Genomic DNA, 23792 nt, shown 5'->3' with positions numbered 1-23792 from the left:
TATCACAATTTGTGAAAGCAGTAAACATCTGAATCAACTGCAGATTTAATGAGATAGGATTACCTTCCTTTCCCTCATAACCAGTTTGCAGTGAGCAACCCCCCCGCATTTTATCTTTGCCTACAAGTTCCAGAGCATTTGCCCTTTAATTTAATGTCTAAAATTATCCCCTTCTCTTTCCACAACTAATGACTATATTTTGGTTCATTTTCAATAAAATTTAATGACTAAATTAGAAAGGTTAATCAGGTTTAAATAAAGATGAGGATGACATTTCTTCCATATTTGTCTGGCTCCCAACCTGCTTCCTGCTAACTTTGAATTCATCCTTTTGTGAAAATTATACCCTCTAAAAACAAGTGTTGTGAGATGAGTGGGGGGGGAGGCTGTATGTAGCAAAATTGAATATTGCCATCCAAAGTGTAAGAATATTTTAAAATTAAAACTTGATACTAAGTGAGGTAGCCATTTAATTAACATTTTAGGTAAGGTTCATGACTTTTCTTCTGGAAGAAGAGAAGCTCAGAAATAAAAATCCCAGAAGAAAACACAACATCAGGGTACTTTGGTAAACTAAAAAAAAAAAAAAATGGGTATGAGACAGTAACATGAGGTCTGTATTCAATTCCTTGAATGCTGTAATTAGCCCATGCTTCAGTGTTTTGCACAATACAATGAAGCACTATTTTACCCAATATATCTTAATTAAAAGCAAAAACACAATACAACACAGAGCTACCATCAAAGAGGCGTTATTGGCACTCACATAATACAGAAGATGGGGAAGGATTTTGTTTTCTTTGTTTGGCAAGAAAATTGGAATGAAGCATTTCTGTTTTCCACATTGCTCTCAATATAGAATCATTTGTGTACCAAAAATTGCATTTTGACTGTAAATTATATGGATGAGAGCCACAGAGAAGATACTTTGTTGTTTTATAATTCAATAGTAGTAATGCTTGTTTTTCTCTTTCTCTTTCACAAAGAAAATAATCACTCAAGGTTTAGTTTTTGCCACAATGAGAGTAGGCTGAGTCCTATAATGTTCATGTTTTATATTCCTTATTTTTATCTGGAATGCCTTGATTATGGGGTAACCTTAAAACACAAAAATTATCACCTTTGGTAAATATTCTGAATTTTGAGTACAGAAACAAAGACATTTCACTGTGATCTGTTCTTGAAATTTCTTAATAATAGAGAGGGAAAAGCAAAGAAAGTTCTTTTTCAAAAATCATAAAATAATTATTCCCAGCCCCACCAAAACCAATTGTCTCTATAATCAATATCTCCTGGGAAATAGGTGATTGAAGTAACAAAAAAAAATTCTGTATATCAGAGATCACTCAGAGTCTTAGTCAACTTGAGTGAGTTTGTTGAAGATTGAAAGTGAAATCAGTGCTCCAGTTTACTCATGTGGAGACAGTTCAAAACTCATACAACATGAACTTGAGACAAACCCTTAGTCCCCAAGTTTTAATAATTTTCCCCTTACATAGGACATCTGAAATATCACTTCCAACAAATTCCTCAAGAATTTATAACAGCTGTACCTTGTCAACTGAGGAGAAAAATCACCAGTAGCATGTCAATTGATTACTTCCAAGCTTCAAGCTAAGTAAACATCTCTATACTGTTATGACCTTCAATGGAACTAAAAGAATTGACTCATTTAACCATTCTTGAAAGGGGAAAGTCAAGAAACTTGTCTGTCAGTCTAGAAGAAGCATTCATTTCAAAGACAAGAACTGGGGAGACATAAACCTTTTCTCAAAAAGAAAAACAAGAACACAGGGCATTGGGCATCGGTTAGAAAAACAAAAGCAAAAACTTTCCTTTTGCTGCTTACTTGACAAAGATGACGTGCTTTCTGATATCTATGCCCACAAAATGCCAGGTGATCAAATCAGAGTGTACCTAAAGGTTAACAATTTCAAGGTTTTAGATTAATCTCTACTCATAGAAGTACACCTTAGGTACTAAGATTCAGAACTAAGACTATTTTATTTTTTATAATTCCCTCTAGTACGGATACCACATCACACAGTAGAAGTTATAGGAATACATCATGATAAGAAGCAATGAAAACAATGCTCTTGGTGAACAGGTTATATTGCGTTTCATTTGTGTCTATCAAAAGAAATATGGAAACAGTGATAAAACTAAGAAATGGAGTATCTAAAACTTTAGGTTAATGCAGAAGAACTTTAATTTTCAGATTTGTGACATCTGTCTACATTCAGACATATAATTGTTCTTCAGGGGAATACTATATTGATTCATTAACTTGGTGATTTTGATCATCATGGCTAAAATAATAAAAAAATGTTCACAATAATTAAATTTGTTCAACACTAGATAAACTGCAAATCAATGAACAGCAGATATTATTAATGATAGTACAATCTTATGAGCACATTAGGAAAAATACTTGGAAAGATACAGTCTTTTCTTATTATTATTCCTTTTTTTAGAAGTATCTGCCCTGGGGCTTGAGCTTATTTATTTATTTACTTTTCTAAAGGCTAGCCCCCTACATCTTGAGCCACACTTTTACTCCCAAATTTTTTTTATGGTTAATTAGAGATAAGACTCATAGACTTTCATGCATGGTATAACACACTACATAAAATCTGATATACAATAATAAAACACAGAGTGAAAAAAAATTTAAAAACATATTAAACATCTCTTCACTCTCTCAGACCACAAGGACATCAAGTTGGAACTGAACACCAATCTCCACCAACAAAAACCCTGTAACTCATAGAGATTGAACAACACATTGTTGAAGCACCAATGGGTCATCAAGATCAGAACAGAAATCCAACAGTTTATGAAATTTAACAAAAAGGAACACACAAAATACCAGCTCCTTTGGGACACAGCAAAGGCAGTATTTAGAGGAAAATTTATAGCTCTGAGTGCCTACAATAACAAAATGGAAAAATCAAAAACCAACAATTTAATATGTCACCTTAACCTCCTAGAAGAAAAGCAACAAACCAACCCTAATCCCAGTAGAAGGAAGCAAATTATTAAAATCAAAGCACAATTAAATGAATTGGAGCCCCAAAAAACTATAGAAAGAATCAACAAAACAAGTAGTTGGTTCTTTGAAAAAATCAACAAAATTGACAGACCCTTAGCAAATCTTACCTAAAAAAAGAAAGGAGGATAACGAAATAAACAAAATCACAGACGAGAATGGTAATATCGACAGAAATTACCAAGAACCAGAGCATCATGAGGGAATACTTTTCAAAGATTTATGCCAACAAATTTGAGAATCTAGAAGAAATGGATGAATTTCTAGCCAATATTCACATACACACACTGAACCAAGAAGAAGTAACCCAAATAAACAGGCCTATTTCGAGAACTGAAATAGAAATGGCATTAAGACACCTTCCACCTAAAAAAAGCCCAGGGCCAGATAGATTCACAGCTGAATTCTATAAGGTCTTCAAAGCAGAGCTCACACCAATACTCCTCAAGCTCTTCAACGAAATTGAAAATGAAGTTTCTTTACCAAACTCATTCTATGAAGCCAGTATAACCCTCATCCCCAAACCAGACAGAGATTCATCAAAGAAAGAGAACTATAGACCTATATCTTTGATGAACATCGATGCAAAACTTCTCAACAAAATAATGGCCAACTGTCTACAACAACTTATCAAAAAAATATACACTATGATCAAACAGGATTCATCACAGGGAGGCAAAGCTGGTTCAACATACACAAATTAATTACTATAATTCAACACATCAACAGGAATAAGGACAAAAACCACATGATTGTCTCAATATATGCAGAAAAGGCATTTGACAAGATCCAACCCTTTATGCTAAAAGCTCTGGAGAAACTAGAAATCCATTGAACATTCCTCAGTATAATAAAGGCTGTGTATGACAGACCCACAGCTAGTATTATACTTAATGGTGAAAAGCTAAAGCTATTCCCTCTAAAATCAGGAACGAGAAAACGATGCCCCGTCTCTCCACTCCTCTTTAACATAGTATTAGAATTCCTAGCCAGAGTAATAAGGCAAGAAGCAAGCATAAAGGGGATCCAAATAGGGAAAGAGGAAGTGAAACTTTCCCTCTTTGCAGATGACATGATTCTGTATTTAAAGAACCCTAAAGACTCCACTCCCAAACTGCTTGAGCTGATTCAAAATTTTGGCAAGGTAGCAGGGTATAAAATTAACTATCAAAAATCAACTGCCTTCCTGTATGCCAACAGTGAAAGGAACAAGGCAACAATCAGGAAAGCAACTCCTTTTGCAATAGCCTCAAAGAAAATAAAATACTGAGGAATTAACTGAACTAAGAAAGTAAATGAACTTTTTGGTCAAAACTTTAAAACCCTAAAAAAGGAAATTAAAGCAGAACTGAGGAAATGGAAAAACCTCCCATGCTCCTGGATTGGAAGACTCAACATTGTGAAAATGACAAACTTGCCAAGGGCTATCTACAAATTCAACGCAATATCCATCAATATCCCAATGTCATTCATTAAAGATATAGAAGAGGCAATCCAAAATTTCATATGGATATAATAAAAGACCCCATATAGCAAAAACAATTCTTAGCAGAAAGAACAGCGCAGGAGGAATTTCAATATCAAGCTTTAGATTATTATAGAGCTATAGTTACCAAAACAGCTTGGTACTGGCACAAGAACAGGCCTGAAGACCAATGGAATAGAACTGAGGACCCAGATATTACCCACAGACCTACCTATGGAAACCTAATCTTTGATAAGGGAGCCAAAAAATAGAATGGAAGAAAGACAGCCTCTTCAACAAGTGGTGCTGGTTAAGCACTTGCAGAAACTGGTTGCAGAACTGGTTAAGCACTTGCAGAAAAGTTGGATCCTTCTTTGTCCCTCTGCACCAGGATTAACTCCAAATGGATCAAAGACCTCGAGGTAAAACCAGACACATTGAAAACTTTACAAGAAGGAATAAGAGATACACTAGGCCTCCTTGGCACAAGTCAAAACTTTCTTAATAAGGACCAAGAAACATAACAAATCAGAGAAAGGCTGGATAAGTGAGACTGCATTAAACTGCAGTTTCTGTATGGCAAAGGACATTGCTAGTAAATTAATTAGGAAGCCTACATTGTGGGAGAAGATCTTCACTAACCTTACAATGGACAAAGGCCTCATATCTAAAATATATCAACAGCTCAAAAAATTGAATCATTCCAAAACTAATCTCCAAAGAAACAACCATCCCATTAAAAGATGGGCTAACAACTTAGAGACTTCTCTGAAGATGAAATAAAAATGACCTATAGACACATGAAGAAATGCTCGACATCTCTGGTCATAAAAGAAATGCAAATCAAAACAACTCTAAGATTCCACCTCACTCCAATTAGAATGGCCAGGATCAAGAAAACTAATAACAAAAGATTCTGGAGGAGATGTGGCCATGAGGGATCACTACTACACTGTTGGTGGAGTGCAAACTTGTTCAACCACTATGGAAAGCAGTATGGCAGTTCCTCAAAAGGCTAAATATAGAGCTCCCCTATGACGCAGCAATTCCACTACTTGGCATTTACCCAATCATGCAGAAACAAGGACATACTAAATCCACTAGCACAATGATGTTCATTGCAGCACTATTCACCATAGCAAAGATATGGAACCAATCTTTATGTCCCTCCCTTGATGAGTGGATCAACAACATGTGGTATTTATACACAATAGAATTCTATGCTGCTGTCAGAAAGAACGACATCACCCCATTTGTACAGAAATGGAAAGATTTAGAAAAAATCATATTAAGTGAAGTAAGCCAGACTCAAAGGAACATAGGCCCAATAGTCTCCCTTATTTGTCATAATCAGTAGAAACCTTGGGCTCTCCTAGCAGAGATTTACAATAGAACAAAATCTAGAGACATAGGCCAAATAGTATGTCACTAAATGTAAGGACCTCCAGGATAAGGAAACAAAAGCCATATAATGAGTGAGTGTTGTCCTTAATGTACTATGTTATCTCTCATCTCTTTTGCCATCCCTTGCTTATGTCATATTGTTACAATATTTCACCTTGTTATCTGATATATTTTATGTGTGCTTAATTGGTTACTTGAAATTGGATAAGGAAGGGGGGAAATCAAGATAAGTGGAGGGAGGGTGGGAGGGAAATGGGGACCATGTCATGAGAAAGGGTATCAGTGTTTGTGAAGTTATACACCTTCTTTCTGGTGAATATAATGTAATCCTTTTATTAATCACAATAAAAAAAGAAAATATATGAAAAAGAATAAAAACATACTAAACATTTTCTATCATATAGTTTGACACTTTCCTTTGGATATCTAATATTACTTCATATAGGAATGATGAGCTATATTATTAACCTTATATTGTGCCAGAGTATATAGGCATGTAGAGAAATTGGAAGAGTAATAAATTCATTTTCCAAGTATAACTTCATGAAAATACATGACTACCCTTGAATCATTTTTATTGTTTTCCAGATTCCAAACTAGTCAAATAGAGATTCTGGAGTTGAGTTATAGTTTGAGTAACTGAAGAATTAAATTTTATAGAATAAAATTCAAGATTACTTAAATCTAGATATCTTTTGGATATCATTTTCTTAAATTTTCTTACATCTATGTATTTTGTGCTTAATATTTCTTGAAACAGTTTAGTTCATCTATCATTTAGCTGGTTGAAATCTCAAATCTCTTGCTTTCTTGTTTTCAATCACACTATGCCACAGTTCCAATAACTGTGACAAATGAGTGCAGAATGGTAAGTACATACAGAATGAATAGGGCCTTTAAGAAACCTTTGTTTATCTGTCAACTTTATACATGCTAAAACATTCAGCCATGGAGGAAATGTAAGGAAATTTAGTTTTGTAATAATGGCAAATAATTGTTCTATCATCCAAGCATAAATTTCTGTTTATGAGAGCACATTCTGCCTTAGTCTGATCTGGCTCTCATAGCAAATACCATAGACCACATAGATTAAAGAACAAATATTTATTTACTCCTGGTTGTGGAGGCTGAAAAGCAAAGGACAGATTGTCAGCATAATCAGTTTGTGGAGAGGACACTTCTGACTTACAGACTTTTATCATGTAAAAAGTAAATTCTTCCTTCTCTATCACTCTTCTTCTTTCTTTTCCTACTTCTTCCTTTCCACCCTCTTTTCCTCATTTCCTTGCTTTTCTTTGATTTTGTTGATTTTTTTTCCCTCAGAAGATTCTTTGTAGTTCAAATGAGTGCTCAATATCTTGCTGTCTAGCTAAGGCCAGCCTCACCCAAATGCTCATACCCCTAAATGCTGGCATTATACACTACATGAGTAGGAAACCAGTCATATAATCTTTTCATCCACTTTTAAAGGTTACTTCCAAGTGTAATCAAATTAGTAGTTAAATCTTCCGTGTGTGAATGTTGGAGGGAAAACAATTCAATCCACATAGCACTTTTTCTTTTATTATTTTCATTTACCAAGAGCTTAAATGAGAAAAAAAATGCATATAGGCTAAGTAAAGCAAACCAGAATTCATTTTAGAACAAGTGAGATCTGCCAAATTGGCATTTTCAATTTAGTTTTATCCCCCGTTCTTGTAATTATATAGATGTGAAAATGACCCATTCTGGGAAAATGTGATCTTCCTTGTATACAAAATGGTTCAGGTAAACCAACTGGTATTTTATCTCTGTTTTTCCATGAGATTTATTAGTCTTCCAAATAACACTTCTGGGAGATTTTGAACAACAGAAACTAGTCATCCTATTTTTTCCCATTTGAATCTGCCCCCACATCTGCAAGTCTCAGCTATTACTTTCAACTTACTGATCGTTGGTACACTGGTACTAATGCTGCTACACTGTTCCCATAATACTATGCTCACTTTAGTGAGGAACTCTCTGCATATCTTGCTTTCATTTCCTGTTTTATTTGCTATAAACATAGTTATTTCCATTTTGCTGCTTTCAATCACATATGGCATTTTGAAACTGTTAAATAAAGAGATTATCAATATTAGATCTATCTCAGCTATAAAACCTACATTTATGGAGGAATATCATTTATTCAATGTCATTTCCTTAAACCTGCACCATAGTGATGGTCATAAATTCACATGATTACCTGAAGAATGAGATTTTGCAATTGGAACACTATTTAACTGGAGAAAGATATCAAACTTTTCATGTAAGCAAAGAAGCTGCTCCCTATTAATGACATTTTCAAAGAAACTACAAAATATAAATGGTTCTAATGAGGATCATTAATAAAACTTGACACTCAAACAAAACGACTTCATAGTATCTCCTTTGGAAATAGACAGCATGAGAATATTTATAATTTTGTCAAATTCATCATTTTGTAGGAAATTACTTTCTCATTTATCAATTTATCTTGAAAGTGGTAAAGTAATAGTAAAAATACCCATATTCTGTTTCTCTAAAACTACAAAATGCATATTTACCAATGTTCAATTTAAAAACTTTCTGAGAGATCTTTAGTGACACCAATTATTATAAACATAATAGCACTTTAGTCTGATTGGAACCATAAGGAATTATATGTCTAGAATATTCACTAAAACAAATAGAACTTTTTAAATTACATAAAATACCTAATTTTAAAATGCATAATTTTAAGCTCACTTCCATGAACAGAAATAATTGGACATCAAAAGAATATGGCAGACATAAGTATGGAATGTACTTTTGCAATTATTTGTGTTATTTTTAATGTAAAAAATATTCTTCATTTCCTACCCTAGCCCACCCTGCTCTCTAATAAGCAATACCCCCACTTACCATGAAAAGAACAAAAAGTCCTCCAAGACAGCTTTTTCTCAGGAACTTTAAATTCTTCCTAGTTACTCTGATAGTATATCCCTTAGGAATGTTTGAGAAATAAGACATGTAGATGTTATAATTGAAAACCAAATAGGGGCTAATGTCCACCACAGGGGAGATAATTAGAAAAATCATGTGTTGAGCTACTGTTGTGAATGATAATCAAGTAGAGCTCTACCATTTGATTATAAGCCTCGTTCAGTACAGTCACGTGTTTTGAGGCATGAAGTGATTAAGCAGTAAACACGCTGAGTTGCTGCTAGGGGGTAGAGACATGTCAAAGACAGGAGGGATGGAATGGAGATGTTTGTTGGTTTAGCCAGTGTCATGGTCCTGAAGAGAATGAAAGAAAATAATATCGAAGAATCATATCCCAGAAAAACTCAGAGAGGAAATCATAAGCAGAATCTCACAGCCATTCCTGGTATTAAGTAATTTGGTAAGTAGCCATTGGACATGAACCAGACTTTAACGATGGGAAGTGATCAGTGGATTTGATCATGATGTTTCTAACTACTAATTTTTCATATTTCACATATGTATCAAATCTTTTATAAGTAAGAATCTTGTCTTCAAATTATCCCATTGTTAAAATGTTTCCCAGTAAATAATTTTGAGGTTTTCCAAATCTGTGTCACAAATAAACCCAATCATCTCTAAGTAACCAGCAATACATTCTATGAAGCAACAATATTTGAGCAAGATAGTTCAGAAAAGGAGTAATAGAGAGACTAGCACTAAGATTCAGATCAAATCACAGCAAAAAACTGAAAAAGTTGTCACACACTTAAGTGATCAGAAATTGATATTAAAATCATCATATATTCTTTATAGCAAATTAAAATTTTGAACAACTTCCTGGATCATAGATTTCAACGGAGTATATTTCTCTCTCTCTCTCTCTCTCTCTCTCTCTCTCTCTCTCTCTCTCTCTCTCTCTCTCTCTCTCTCTCTCTCTCTCTCTCTCTGTCTCTTTCTCTCTCCTCTCTCCTATTTTTTGTTTCATGAAGTAGTTCTTACAACTTAAGGACTTTTCAGTATAAAACTGAGCAAAAGATTCCTCTTGTGTGAATGTGAGAACAAAACAAAAACTTGTAAAATATTTCCCAAAAAGTCACTAATTCAAAAGCAAAGCACCTATTGAAGGTTGTCACAATATCATTTAAAGTTTAGGCAAATCTTCTAAATATTTTATTTCACCACAAGATGAATTTTGCATATGTGTATTTCCAGAAATCTTATTTCGTATTACAATTTAAGTTTAACTGCCAAAATTACTCAATCAAAAATTAATTTACTTTATGATGAGTGCTCTTTATGGCCACTGAGACTTTTATGAGTAAATGTAACACAAACACAAGACCATCTAATACTAATGCAAATAATTGGACCCCAGAGAATTACAAACCAACAGGACCAGAAAACAGTATTTATCAAAGAATTGAACCTGATCAAAACACAAAAGAAAGTATTCTTTCTTTCAAAAGCGCGACTCTGGGATAATCTCAAGTAATGCTTACAAAACAGATCCTCTGAAAATATGAGACACTCATAGATTTTGTAATGAATAAATTAGTTCCAATAGAGTTCCAATAGAGTCATCTGTACACTACATATCCCATATTAGATTCTGAGGCTGGTGATTCGTAAAGTTATAGTTAATTGAACTATGTTTTCAAAAACTACTATCTACACTTGGACATATTTAATATGTTGTCTAACCATGCAATCATAAGATGAATTCATGAATCATACACACACACACACACACACACACACACACACACACACACACACAAAATGAGAAATGAATTTTCTGTAACTATATTTTTAATGACTCAAATTCACATATTTTTTCTTATGGCCCTTAATTATTCAAATTCAGAATTTATGCTTTGCTCTAATAGCCCTGACAGAAATACAAGATTATAAAATGGTAACTACAAAATGTATATTATCACCATGTTTCTCTCACTGAAGGCCAACATTTTAAATCTGTACTTATAAAACATTGTTGTTGAAAATGCATATTATATCTATAAAGAGCTTTATAAAATGAGAAAATGTTGATGGGTGGAACTAAGGTTTAGAATGTCCCTATCTCCACTGAGAGATGAACTATACCAGTCTTCACACTGTGATCAAAGTAATAGTGGTCATTATCAGACAGAGTCTTTCCATATGATAATTTTATGTCCTTTCTATGTAATCCACATTTTATGAGGAGTCCAGTAATCTGGGACTTACCTAATTATAAAAATTTTATAAAATAAGATGCCAAAGAACATATTCTTGAGATTCTTAAATACAAATGTTCAATACAGAAAGAGTATTATACTAAGTGTCCATAAAATTTACCATGTGTTAGGACTTCAGGTCACATGATTGTGAGGGCTAGAAAGTTTAACAGGACCATCAGTAGTGTACAAGTGTACCCATCAATAGCCCAATGTTATTCTTTAAAAAAATAGAAGAAGCAACCCAAAATTTCCTATGAAATAATATAGCAAAAACAATTCTTAACAGAAAGAACAGTGCTGGAAGAATCTCAATACCAAACTTTAGACTCTGTTACAGAGCTGTAGTAACCAAAACAGCTTGGTACTGGCACAAGAAGAGGCCTGAAGACCAATAGAATAGAACTGAAGACCCAGAAACCAACCTGCAGACCTATGGTCTCCTAATCTTTGATAAGGGAGTCAAAAAATAGAATGGAAGAAAGATGGCCTCTTCAACAAGTGGTGCTGGCAGAACTGGTTAAACACCTGCAGAAAAATAGTTGGATCCTTTATATCACCCTGCACCAGAATTAACTCCAAATGGATTAGCGGCCTTGAGGTAAAAGCAGATACTCTGAAAATCTTACAAAAATGAATAGGAGATGCACTAGGTCTCCTTGGCAAGGTCAAAACTTTTAATAAGGACCAAGAAACACAACAAATAAAGGAAAGTCTGGATAAGTGGGCTTGCACTAAACTGCAGAGCTTCTGCATGGCAAAGGACATAGCTAGCAAACTAACTAGCAAGCCTACAGAGTGGGAGAAGATCTTCACTAACCATACAATGGACAAAGGCCTCATATCTAAAATATATCAACAGCTCAAAAATTTGAATCACTCCAAAACAAATCTTCAAAGAAACAACCATCTCATTATAAGATGGGCCAAAGACTTAAAGAGAGTCTTCTCTGAAGAAAAAATAAGAATGGCCTATAGACACATGAAGAAATGCTCTAACATCTCTGGCCATAGAAGAAATACAAATGAAAACAACTGTGAGATTCCACTTCACTACAGGTGGAATGGCCATGTTCAAAAAATCTAATAACAACAGATTCTGGTTGGGATATGGCCAGCAGGGATCACTACTACACTGCTGGTGGGACTGTAAACTCATTCAACCCCTATGGAAAGCAGTATGGCTGTTCCTCAAAAGACAAAACACAGAGCTCCCCTATGACCCAACAATTCCACTACTTGGCATTTTCCCAGTCGTCCAGAAACAAGGACATACTAAACCCACTAGCATAATGATGTTCACTGCGGCACTATTTACCATACCAAAGATATAGAACCAATCCAGATGCCCGCAGTAGATGATTGGATCATGAAGATATGGTACTCAGACACAATGGGAATTCTATGCTGCCATCAGAAAGGATGACATTGCCCCATTTGTAAGGAAATGGAAAGACTTGGAAAAAACCATATTAAGTAAGCCATACTCAAAGGAACATAGGCTCAATGGTTTCCCTCATTTGTAATGATTAGTGCACACCTAGGACTTTTCTAGCAGAGGATTACAATAACTCAAAACCTAGATACATAAGGTGATATACGATGAGACTAAATGAAAGGAACTCTAGGATATGGAAACAAGAGCTTTATATTATGTGATTGTTGTTCTTAATGTACTATGTTATTTCTCTTCTCCTTTGTTGCCCTTTGGTTAATCTCATATTGCTACTGAATCTGACTTTGCTACCTGGTATGTTGTATATACATTTATTTGTTTATTTGAAATAGGAAAGGGAAGGAGGGGAAACAAGATGATTGGGAAAGGGTGGGGGAGAGAAATAAGGACAAAAAAAATGAGAAGGGGTATCAATGTGTGAGAAGTAATGCATGTACTCTCTGATGAATGTACCTGTAATCCCTCTATATAGTACCTCAATAATAAAAATGAAATAAAAAATCAAATTCTGCCATGAATTATTGGAATTCTTGAGGTTCAAGTCTAAGACATAGCAACAGAGGTCTGTTTTTTTATTGTACTGTTCACAATTCCTATCCCCTTTCATTTTATTTATTTCATTGTTTTTTAATCTGTTCGCTTTGTCTTGCATGTAAGTTAATCTGATGTAGGGAGGGGGAAAGGAAGCACAGAAACAGTGGGACTCAGGGTGAACAAATGCAGCAGTGCTACTCACTAGACACTGTGTTGAAATAAACTATACAACTAGGAGGTATGAGGGTGGAGAGGGCAAAACTGGGAGAAAATGAGGGAGGTGGGCCACTGTTCAAAAAGAAATATTATTATATGATTTATGCAACTGTAACCTTTCTATACATCACTTTTACAAAACAATTTAATTTTTTAAAGTGATATGAAAATCTGGGGTTTAAAGAAAAGAATCTACAGAAATAATTTCTTGGTCCTCATCAGATTTCTTAATCAAACCTGGTAAATATGATTCAAGGATAATCTTTTCAAAGACTATTTGGCAATGACATTTTAAAAACACCTTCAAAAATCTATAGGCTGATATTTGACTACAGAACTTGTCACCCTTGCTAATCAAATCAGAATATAAAATTCACTGCTTCATCAATTCCTTTTCTCTTCTTAAACTATTACAAAATAAGGTAACAAAAGAAACAATATTCTGTGAGCTCATTTTTCAAGTAAACCAGAACTAAGCATAGTCATTATCCATATGAGAACCAAAATAAAATAAATAAAAAAACAAAAAGCTCAGAGAGACTGAAGACATACAGAAGCTCTAACTTCTCAATCTATGTTTAAGTAATTGGCCCTCAGTTTCAAGCACTTTTATTTCTGCATTGATCTCAACCTAGTTTGTGTTAGAGGTATTTCATTGTTGCTGCCTGCCGCAATGATGCGTCACTTCGGAGGCGGACTGGGAATGACTCAAATAGCTATAAGCAGAGGTCTTTTTTTATTTCTCTCTCTGCTCTCTTCTCTGTCTTTCTCTGTCTCTCTGTCTTTCTCTGTCTCTTCCTTCTCCGGGAAGTCCTCCACCATTTATGTCCTTAAGCAGCCAATCACAATAAAGGTCATCTGCACATGCAGCAAGCATACATGGAAAAAATGTAGCAATTGCATCAAAATGTAGTAATCGCACTCTATCCACAAGCACTGAAGAAACACATCAACCAATGCAAAGAAACTTCCTGGTCAGCAAGTACTGGCTCTTCCTCTTTGGTGAGCTGCCAGGCACCATTTTATAATCTTACTTCCTCAGGAGACTGAAATCAATGTCTCCAACATTTCATATTAAACCACTGGTCAGATGTTTATCATAAGCATAAATCCATTATTTGAGCTTTACTCAGAGAAGCAATGTCTTAACATTTTAAACACGTATAAAAAAAAAAGAAATCTTCTAGGCTTAAGTATGGCTCACATGATAAGAGTATTTGCCTAGAAAAGTCCTGAGTTAAAACTCTAGTAATTTCAGGAAAGAAGGAAGGAGCAAGAAAGGAAGGAAGCAAGGAGGGAGACCTGGAGGGAAGGAGGGAGGGAGAAAGGGAGGAAAGGAGGGAGAGAAGGAGGGAGGGAGGGAGCGAGGGAGGGAGGGAGGGAAAGGGAAAAGCCTATACAGGGCTTGGAGTTTGGCCTAGTGGTAGAGTGCTTGCCTAGCATGCAGGAAGACCCCATTCAATTCCTTGGTACCAATACATAGAAAAGCCAGATGTGTTACTGTGGCTCAAGTGGTAGAGCATTAAGCATAAAGGAAAGCCCAAGGACAGTGCTCAGCTCCATGACTGACTGGACAAACAAAAGCCTTCTCAATCCTCATTTCCTTACCTATGTTTATTTCTGCCTATCACAATACATACTTTTATCATTCTTTTTTAATTAGTACAGTTGATCTCCAATTAATTAGTTTTATGTAGTCCACAGAAAAATAAGCAACCAATTATTGTATTCATGATAAAATTTACATTTCAACCAAATATCAATGTGTTCAGATACACCAATTGATAGCTGTATTAGAAAAGCACATCCAGTGATCATGGATCATTTTCTCTGAAAGTAGAACCATGAGATAGAAAATTTGATGCCTTCACAGATGAATGGACAAGGACTGAAATGGCCTCAAGCAGTCCAGAAACCATTGCTGGAACTCCCATATTAGATTCATAAAGAAAATTTGTAGATTTTATGTCCCATTGAAGTTGAAATAAAATATATCTTCTAGAGCAACAATCTCTGAACTTGTAGCACACATCAAACCCTGGCAAATTCATTAGTATATTCTTACTAGACATCAATAGTGGATCAAAATCAGGACTTTGCATCAATAATGCACCAAAACATGGAGATGTGATTACTAGGTTTCGGACATTTTACATTTATAATATTGCAAATTTATGATATAAATGTATTTTTTAAATTCTTTTTATGTTTAAAATGGTAATGATGTCATTGAAGGGTAGAAAGGTATAATTTTTCAAATTCACTATCTTCTCAAGAACAGAAATGATACTCGGGCTATTTTCCTAAATCCATAGTCTATGATATTAGCATCCTTCAATAAGTTCCTACAATAAAATATTTTTTAAAATTCCCGAACCTCCTAACTCAGGATTTGTGGAAAAGATTCAAAGACTATTAGAAATGGAAAGGCCTATGGAAAAAACAAAACTGTTTTCTAATCTTGACTTAGGTAAGCCACATAGATGATTGCTTGATGAATTTGAATAATCTGAATTTCAAATTAATTTACTTTCTGTAAAATGCACAAAAAACTAATATGTATTTGAAAATGGCAGAGAAACTGTAAATATCCTATGTAAAATTTACTCAAAACTTTCCTGGACTGAAGAGATTATTTTTGCAATTCTGTATGTTGTAGGGGTCTGCCAGTTCATTCATCTTTCTTAAATATTTCCTTTTTCTTCCTACTACTTTTTCTCTACTTTCACACTTAACACCCTTAACAAATTTCCTTTCTTAACCAAGTCTCCAGTGAACAACAAAAAGCCTGGATAATAGCAATTGTGGATTTGTATGTGTTTGTGTGTGGCATAAAGACTCCCAATAGTTTGACAAATAACTCAAATGGTTGCAGAACATCTAACAGCCTGTTCTTTTCAATCAGCCTGAGAAGCAACAACTCACCAATGCTCCCTCTTGCTGTAGCTTAGGGCCTTTCCTTAAATGCTATTATGAAAATAAAGATAAGCGTGAGTAATCCATGACAGTACGCAGACTGGTTCTTAAATATCTGACTAAATTTTCTTAATTGAAAACATCCTGGAAAAATTTTATATCAATCACATGTCTCTCAACTATTGATTACATTTTGTCTTTCAGCTTTTATATGAAAGATATGGTGGATATCACAGGAATACTAGAGTAAATAGAGTCTACTAATAGCAGAAGGAGATTAGCCCTCAGATTTCTCAATGCTGTATTAACTGCAATAATACCATATTTCAAGATTGTTGTGAGGTTCGAATTCCTAATTTTGTTTTGGAACTAATTTGTAGATATAAAAATGGTTTCAGCCAAATTTTTATCCTTTGTGGTAGGTTCTCTCTCAATCTCTCTCCCTTATCCCTTGTGATATGAATTGATATTTGTCTTTCAAGATCCTTTTCACTCATGAAGCATAATTAATTTGAATCTAGAACTGTATCTTATTCATTTTTGTTCTACAGTTTGGAACATAGCCTTCATATAGAATTTTTTCTTACCACATGACAGAACTAGAAAGCCATTATGTGAGGACAAAGGTCACATAATTTTTGCTCATATGTGGATAATAGTCCTAAGAGATGAGCATATATATAAACACATAATGCACATTAGTATATTAATAACTATTATGCAATTAGAGGAATGTGAAGAAAATATTTGAGGGTACACGATACCAATAATAACTAAAGTATTATTATTTTGATGGTATATAACTACAGGTGATAATGTATTGTCTACTTTGACAAAGTACTTTGAAATGTAGATAGATCACCATAAATCAAGATAAGCTCACTTGATGGAGTCACTATTCAATATGTATATGTATTGAGACATTACATTAATCTTCATAAATATGTAATTTTATGTTTTAATGATACATTTGGCTAAAGTATATCGATTTAAAAACTAACAAAACACAGTGTGTTTTAGAACACTTTCCACACCTTTACGATATTTGAATGGTTGAATAACCCACTATAAATTCACTAAGTAAACACGCTGTGTTTATAAAAATGCTATACTTTCTTAATATTAGAGAACCTGCAAAGTTTCTACAATGAAAAACTATTTCATCAGTGTTTGCAGCTAAAGAGCCAAAATATTATGTTCACAATGAACATATTTTATTAGATGACTATCATCTCAATAATAATGATAATATTTTTCAATTATTCTAGTCTCTTTTCATTTTTCAGCCTACAAATCCAATATTCCTGCGACTGCATATTTGGCGAGCCTCTAGCGGCCCGTCTAGGCCCTTTTAATAACTTCTGTTTGCTAAGAACAGAGATGCTGACATGGGCCTGCCTAGAGAAGTTCTGTCTAATATTAGCTTTCGATCTCAGACCAGTGGTGTGACCGAGGCTCAGAGCTACATTGCTTTAGGTCTGCTGGCAAGAGAAAACCTGTTTAATTACCTGCCCCAGCTGTACTTACTAAGTAGAATGATTATTAAATCTGTCTATTTCACAGTTTCAGTATACGATTCACATTTATGCCAAGATGAATGGAGGACATAGATTCTGGCAGAGAAAGCAGGATTAAAATCATCATTGTGACAGGTGTCTGAAAAACATTGTTGCCTTGGGCTCAGCCAAGGTTTTGTCCTCTAATACTAAGTGGGAGGCCCTTAGATGCTCTGGCAATACTAAAACTAGATCCAAGCTCACAACATTTCTCTATATCATTGTCTAGTCCATGTTTAAATGAGAGTAATATTTGTCCTTTCCCCCTCTCCCCCCCTAAGAGATAAGAGGTTATTTACACTAAAATCTAAAGATATGACAACATCATTGAACATGTGGTACCTGGTACTTAGTTGAACAGCATTGTCCTGTCAGCTATGTTTCTTGGGGAAGCTTTCACAAATGTACTTACGTGTGGTAAACAATACACCGGTTTCATGTAGCTTATATCAGTCATAATCCTAATGGTAGAGGAAACCAAGGCACACCTTTGAAGAGAACAAAGGCAGCTGCATCCACAATGCCTGCTTATTAGGAAAAGTCATGAGGTCTTTCCATTCTGCTCTATGATAGGTTCAAATTTGCAATCATATAAAATGATTTTTTTTTTGCAGTCCTGGGCTTGAGCTCAGGGCCTGAGCATTGTCCTTGGACTTTCTCAAGGCTACAGCTCTACCACTTGAGCCTCAGCACCACTTCTGGTTTTTTTCTACGTATGTGGTACCAAGGAATTGAACCCGGGTCTTCGTGCATGCTAGGCAAGCACTCTACCACTAGGCCAAACTCCTGGCCATATAAAATGATTTTTAAAATCACTAAAGTTTGGTGAAGTCTGATACTTCAAGAAAAAAAATGAGATATGCTCTGTTTTAATCTACTATGTACCTTTTAAACATTCTCCACATATTCCTTAAAGGCAAACACTAGTATTTGGGACACACTCCAACATTCACTTGTAGTTTTCTAAAAGTTGTTTTGTCTCACATAAAAGTGTTTGTTTATCTGATTTATAGATAATGCATATATAACTTATAAATGATGGATGAGCTAGATTCTATTCTTGACCATTAAGTTTTAAAATAAACACAGTTGTTAAATGTACAGTAAAATACTGGGTGTGCTGACACGTGCATGTCATCCTAGACTTTCAGGAGTCTGAAATTGGGAAGATCATGCCACTCTAATCAAAAGACCTGAAGACCCTAACTCAATCCCCAAAAGTCTGGGTACAGTGTCCTGTGCTTGACATGTCAACTATGAAGGAAACCTAAACAGGAGGGTTGCAGTTGTTCTGGTTGGCCTGGGCAAAAATCAAAATGGTATTGCAAGAATAACAAAAGCAAAAAGAGCTGATGATATGGTTCAAGTGGTGAGCACCTGCTAAGCAATCCCGAAACAAGGTCCAATACACACACACACACACACACACACACACACACACACACACACACACACACATACAGCCCTGAAGTAAGAAATTAACTTGTGCATTAACTCCATTTGGTCCATTGATTCTATATGTCAAAGTGTGAGTTTATAATATATTTAACATTTCAGAGAGCTGAAATAATTAAGATTTATTTGAATCTTGTTTTGAATTTCAAAACAGAATGGTAGTGCTTCAAAACTACAATTCTTACTATCCAATGGCTAACAACACAAAGGTTTACTATATTTCCTTCTTAGTATACATAGTAGCCAGAATTTGACAAGATAAATAGTGTAGTTCTGAGTCACAAAAACAGTTTATGTAAATAAGCTATTAATGGGTTCAGAGGGAAAAAAATCCTTTTCTTCACTCCATTGAATGATGAAGTTATTATTATTACTAGTATAAAACATATTACAAACTACATACATACATATATATGCATATATACCCATATACAAATATATACATGCATGTGTATATGTATATATATGTACATAAATATATATACATGCAAGTATCTGTTTCCATACACTCAGATACATGCATAAAGATTCATATGTACATGCTTGTATATGTATATATACATAAATATATGTAAACACGCAGAATGCATCCCAAGGTTTTTTCCTAAGGTCTCCCTAACTAGCTACATCATCTTGTGCATATTTTATGCTCTCAGTAATTTGGGTCACTGGATGAAAGACCACTGAGTCTTCATGTCTCCTTGAAGATGTAAATCACAACACAAAGTAAGAATGGAAGAACAACAGAAGACAGTTAATTTTGAGTTTGATCCTCAGCTCTGTATTCTGTGTGTTCTGATCACACACGTGCTCCCTTGATTTCTCACACTCTACTGTATTCCTCTGTGCTCACATAATTACTCTGCACATGCTTACAAGCCTGTAGGATTGAGATTACCTGAAGGCAAGGCTATGCAAGTTCTTGATCTTCATTTTTCACTTCTGTCACCACATTGCTTGCTAGAGTGTCAGACATGTCAATTACACCTTCTTGCCTGCAAGTCACTGCTTCTAGTGCCCTCTGGTCCTGTGCTGAACTTCCACCATGCACACATGCCAATTTGGCTTTACTTGTCCCAGCATTTACCATCACATTTCCTTCTCTGTAGCCATCCTTCTGAAGATACTTCTTTCTTTGTAAGCTTTCTTGAAAAGTCAGAGGTTCTGCCTTACACCAGACCCCTCAAAATGGGTGTGTCCTGCTTCATACTGGTCATTGTACTGTTCCTAGTCTGGCATTTTGTTAGTAAATTGCAGAGGAAGGTTATGGAGTCTCTTCTGTCTTTCTTGCCCATGGTGGTATGGTGTTATAGGTCTCAGTCTCCTGAATAGCTAAGATTATTAAACACTACTGGCAAGCTACAATAAACTTGGTTGTTGTATTAATAGTGCCAGGGGTTTGAACTCAGAAGTTTAGGCTCTCTTGGCTTGCTGGCTCATGAACATTCTACCATTTGAGTCATGCCTCTAGTTTTAATTATTTTAATAGCACAAACATAGATATTTGAAAGAAGTTATATTGAAAAACTTGACTATATTTCTATCTTTTTAAAAACTCTACAACCTATAAAAACTCTACAAAAACATAGCATTACTAAACTATCAGAAATTACATAAACAATATAAATCAATTTACATGAACTTCAAAAAAGAAAAACAAATCAGACATAATTAGTGATTTGTCTGTATACAAACATTTGTCCGTCCATCTTAGTTTAAGATGGAAGTATATCTCTCTGTTCCAATTCTATATGTTTTTGGAAATTTTGAAGCCAAATGAATTCAGAGAGAAAAAGAGAGAAAGAGAGGGGAAGGGAGAGAGAGAAAGAATGAGAGAGAGATCAGAGAGAGAAAATAGAGAGAGAGAAAGAGAGAGACACTAAAGAGAGAGAAAGAGAGAGAGACAGAGAGAGAGACAGAGACAGAGACAGAGAGACAGAAGGAGACCAGTACAAAACCTCAAAAAAAACTCAATATATGTGACTACAAGGGCTAATGGTGGTAATATAGTTAATGTTTTAAAAGACATTAAGTGAGCTGCAGTGTAAGGAATAAATTAAAGTGAAACAAGTGTATATAGGCAACATTTTGGAAGGTACTTCATTATTGCAAGTGATAAAGAAATATAACAAATAAATGTAAATTTAGCAAAACAAAAAATTGAATGACATAAGTCCCTCACCATAATATACTTTCAGAGCGTATGACCCAAAATGTAAATAGATCTCATACACAGATTTGCTCATTCTTATACCACAAATAGAAAATTAGAGCCAGGCACAGTTGCTCATCTCTATAATCCTAGCTACTCAGTAGGCTGAGATCTGAGAATCCAGGTTCAAAGCCAGCCCAGGCACAAAAGAACCTGGGACTCCTATCTCCAATTAACCACTAGCAAACAGGAATGGGGCTTGGCTCAAGGGTAGGGTGGTAGCCTTGAGCTGAAGAGATCAGGGACAGTGTCCAGGCCAAGATCAGGCCCCATGACCCACAAAAAACAAAATTAGCATCAGATATAGTCACTAGTGTATTATTTTTCATCATTAATCACAATAGGAAAGATACATGTATTTTAAAGCTCTGCCTTCAAATAGAGAGTTTAAGGTAGAAATATCTGATCATAGCTATGTACTGGTTTACTTTCATCTCCATGGACTCCAAAATAAACATTATTATATTTTATCACTGAGATCTCAAACCAAGTATAACTCCTCTTAAAAGATCTTCTTTGACCATTACCTGTATTACATCAACTTCATAGCAATTACTCTGAGAAATCTTTCCATATGTTTATACTGATGATTATCTACCTGCAGCAAAATATCAGTGCAATGTGAGAGCATCTGCCTTTAAGGGCTTTGTCTTAGCACTGAGAGAATCGTATTCTCAAAAGAAGAAATATTTAATGTCATGGTGAAATTTTCATAGGTGTGAAAAGACAAAACAGACACATTCCTCCAGATTTTGAGAAACACAAATAAAAAGTTTGGAGGAAAACAAAAGCAAAAAGATTAAAAGAGTATTTTATATCAATATCTTTATAGGTTCTTCCCTCAAAAGAGTAGACAGTCACTTCCAGAGATGTCAGGCTATTATCCATTACACAACAATGTCTACATTGGCATTCTATATGGAAATTCCATATGCGTGCAGTCCATCTCATAAATTTTGGTGTCATGCTTTACAATTAATAAATATTTACTACCACCATTGTCTACTTCAGATGCTGAGAAGCATATTTAAGGCTCCTCAGGAGACATAAATATTTCATGTTAAGCATTCTAAGTGACAAGTGCAAAATATAACAACAAAATTCAACGGGTGGAGCACACTTCACATAATCAATCATGTCCTAAGACAAGCATTAGAAACAAAATGGATAAGTTCAACATTTCTGGGTCAAATATAATTGCCACCATATACTTACATATTTGAAAATAGTGTACAGGATTAAAATAATATTAATTTTAAGTAAATACTGTACATAAAGAAAACATTCTTAACTTATCATATATATATATGAAAGGAAATTGTTAAATTCCATCAATAGTGTCAGAACACTGTTAAGAATAATCTACTCACTCAAAGGTTAATCAGGACCTCAGTCTTTTAATCACATCACCATCAAGGCCACCTTCCTGGTCTGACAGGATAACTGCTTTGCTATCATTTCTGCAGGGATTCGTAGGGCTGTCTACTGCTACCTGGAGATGCAGAAAATAATCAATTCTTTTCTTCAAGCATTGTCATTTCGATGACTCCATTTATTCCAAAGAAAACAAAAGGTTACGAGTTTATTGTTTCTAAAAAATTCCTTCCTGGCATATAAAAGCCAGAAATTGACTGTTTTCTTGGTATATTGAATCAAAAATGACTATGCAAGCAATAATGAGCACAAATATCTCCAATGTTTGATAAAACTCTTTATTATTCTGTACTATGCCCATATAATTCATCATAAGTATTTAGCCACATTTGAGAGTAAATGTCCTCCATGTGGTGACTGAGAAAGCCAGTAAATTTCACTACTTTATGATATCCACAGCTACATTCAAGAAATGAAACACAATAATTAATGACTAAGGAATTTTGACATTATTAACCTAATGATAGCACAATATAATAGATAATTGTTAGAATTGCTTGTGGGTTCTTACCTTACTGCAAAGTTTTGGAATATTCCATTTTTGAATGAAGAGGAAGAAATGAGAAACATAGTTATTTCTGATAACTCTGATATTGTTTACTATTCTTCTGATAATACATTAGAAATACATTTCAGATTAAACCAAATAGATTTTCCACGTAAAAATATATTTTGTATAATCAAGCAAATTAATAGACAGATGTATGAATCACCTTCAAAAAATGTTTGGTCCAACATCAAATTGTAATCAAAATAAGCAAACTTTGACACAATGGCACAGTAGAATTAATCTCCTACAAAAATTTTTAGTGTTATTGGAAGCAGGAAGAAATTATTTGTAAGAGATAAGAAAAAAATATCAAGAAAAGTACCAGCTTGGAGGTGGAGATCAAAATTCCACCCCTATCATTTATA

Source organism: Megascapheus bottae, chromosome 4 (genome assembly GCF_031878675.1).
Source record: "Megascapheus bottae isolate mThoBot1 chromosome 4, mThoBot2.hap1, whole genome shotgun sequence".
Taxonomy (NCBI): domain Eukaryota; kingdom Metazoa; phylum Chordata; class Mammalia; order Rodentia; family Geomyidae; genus Megascapheus; species Megascapheus bottae.
The sequence above is the reverse complement of the archived record's forward strand: the minus strand, read 5'-3'. Positions refer to the sequence as shown.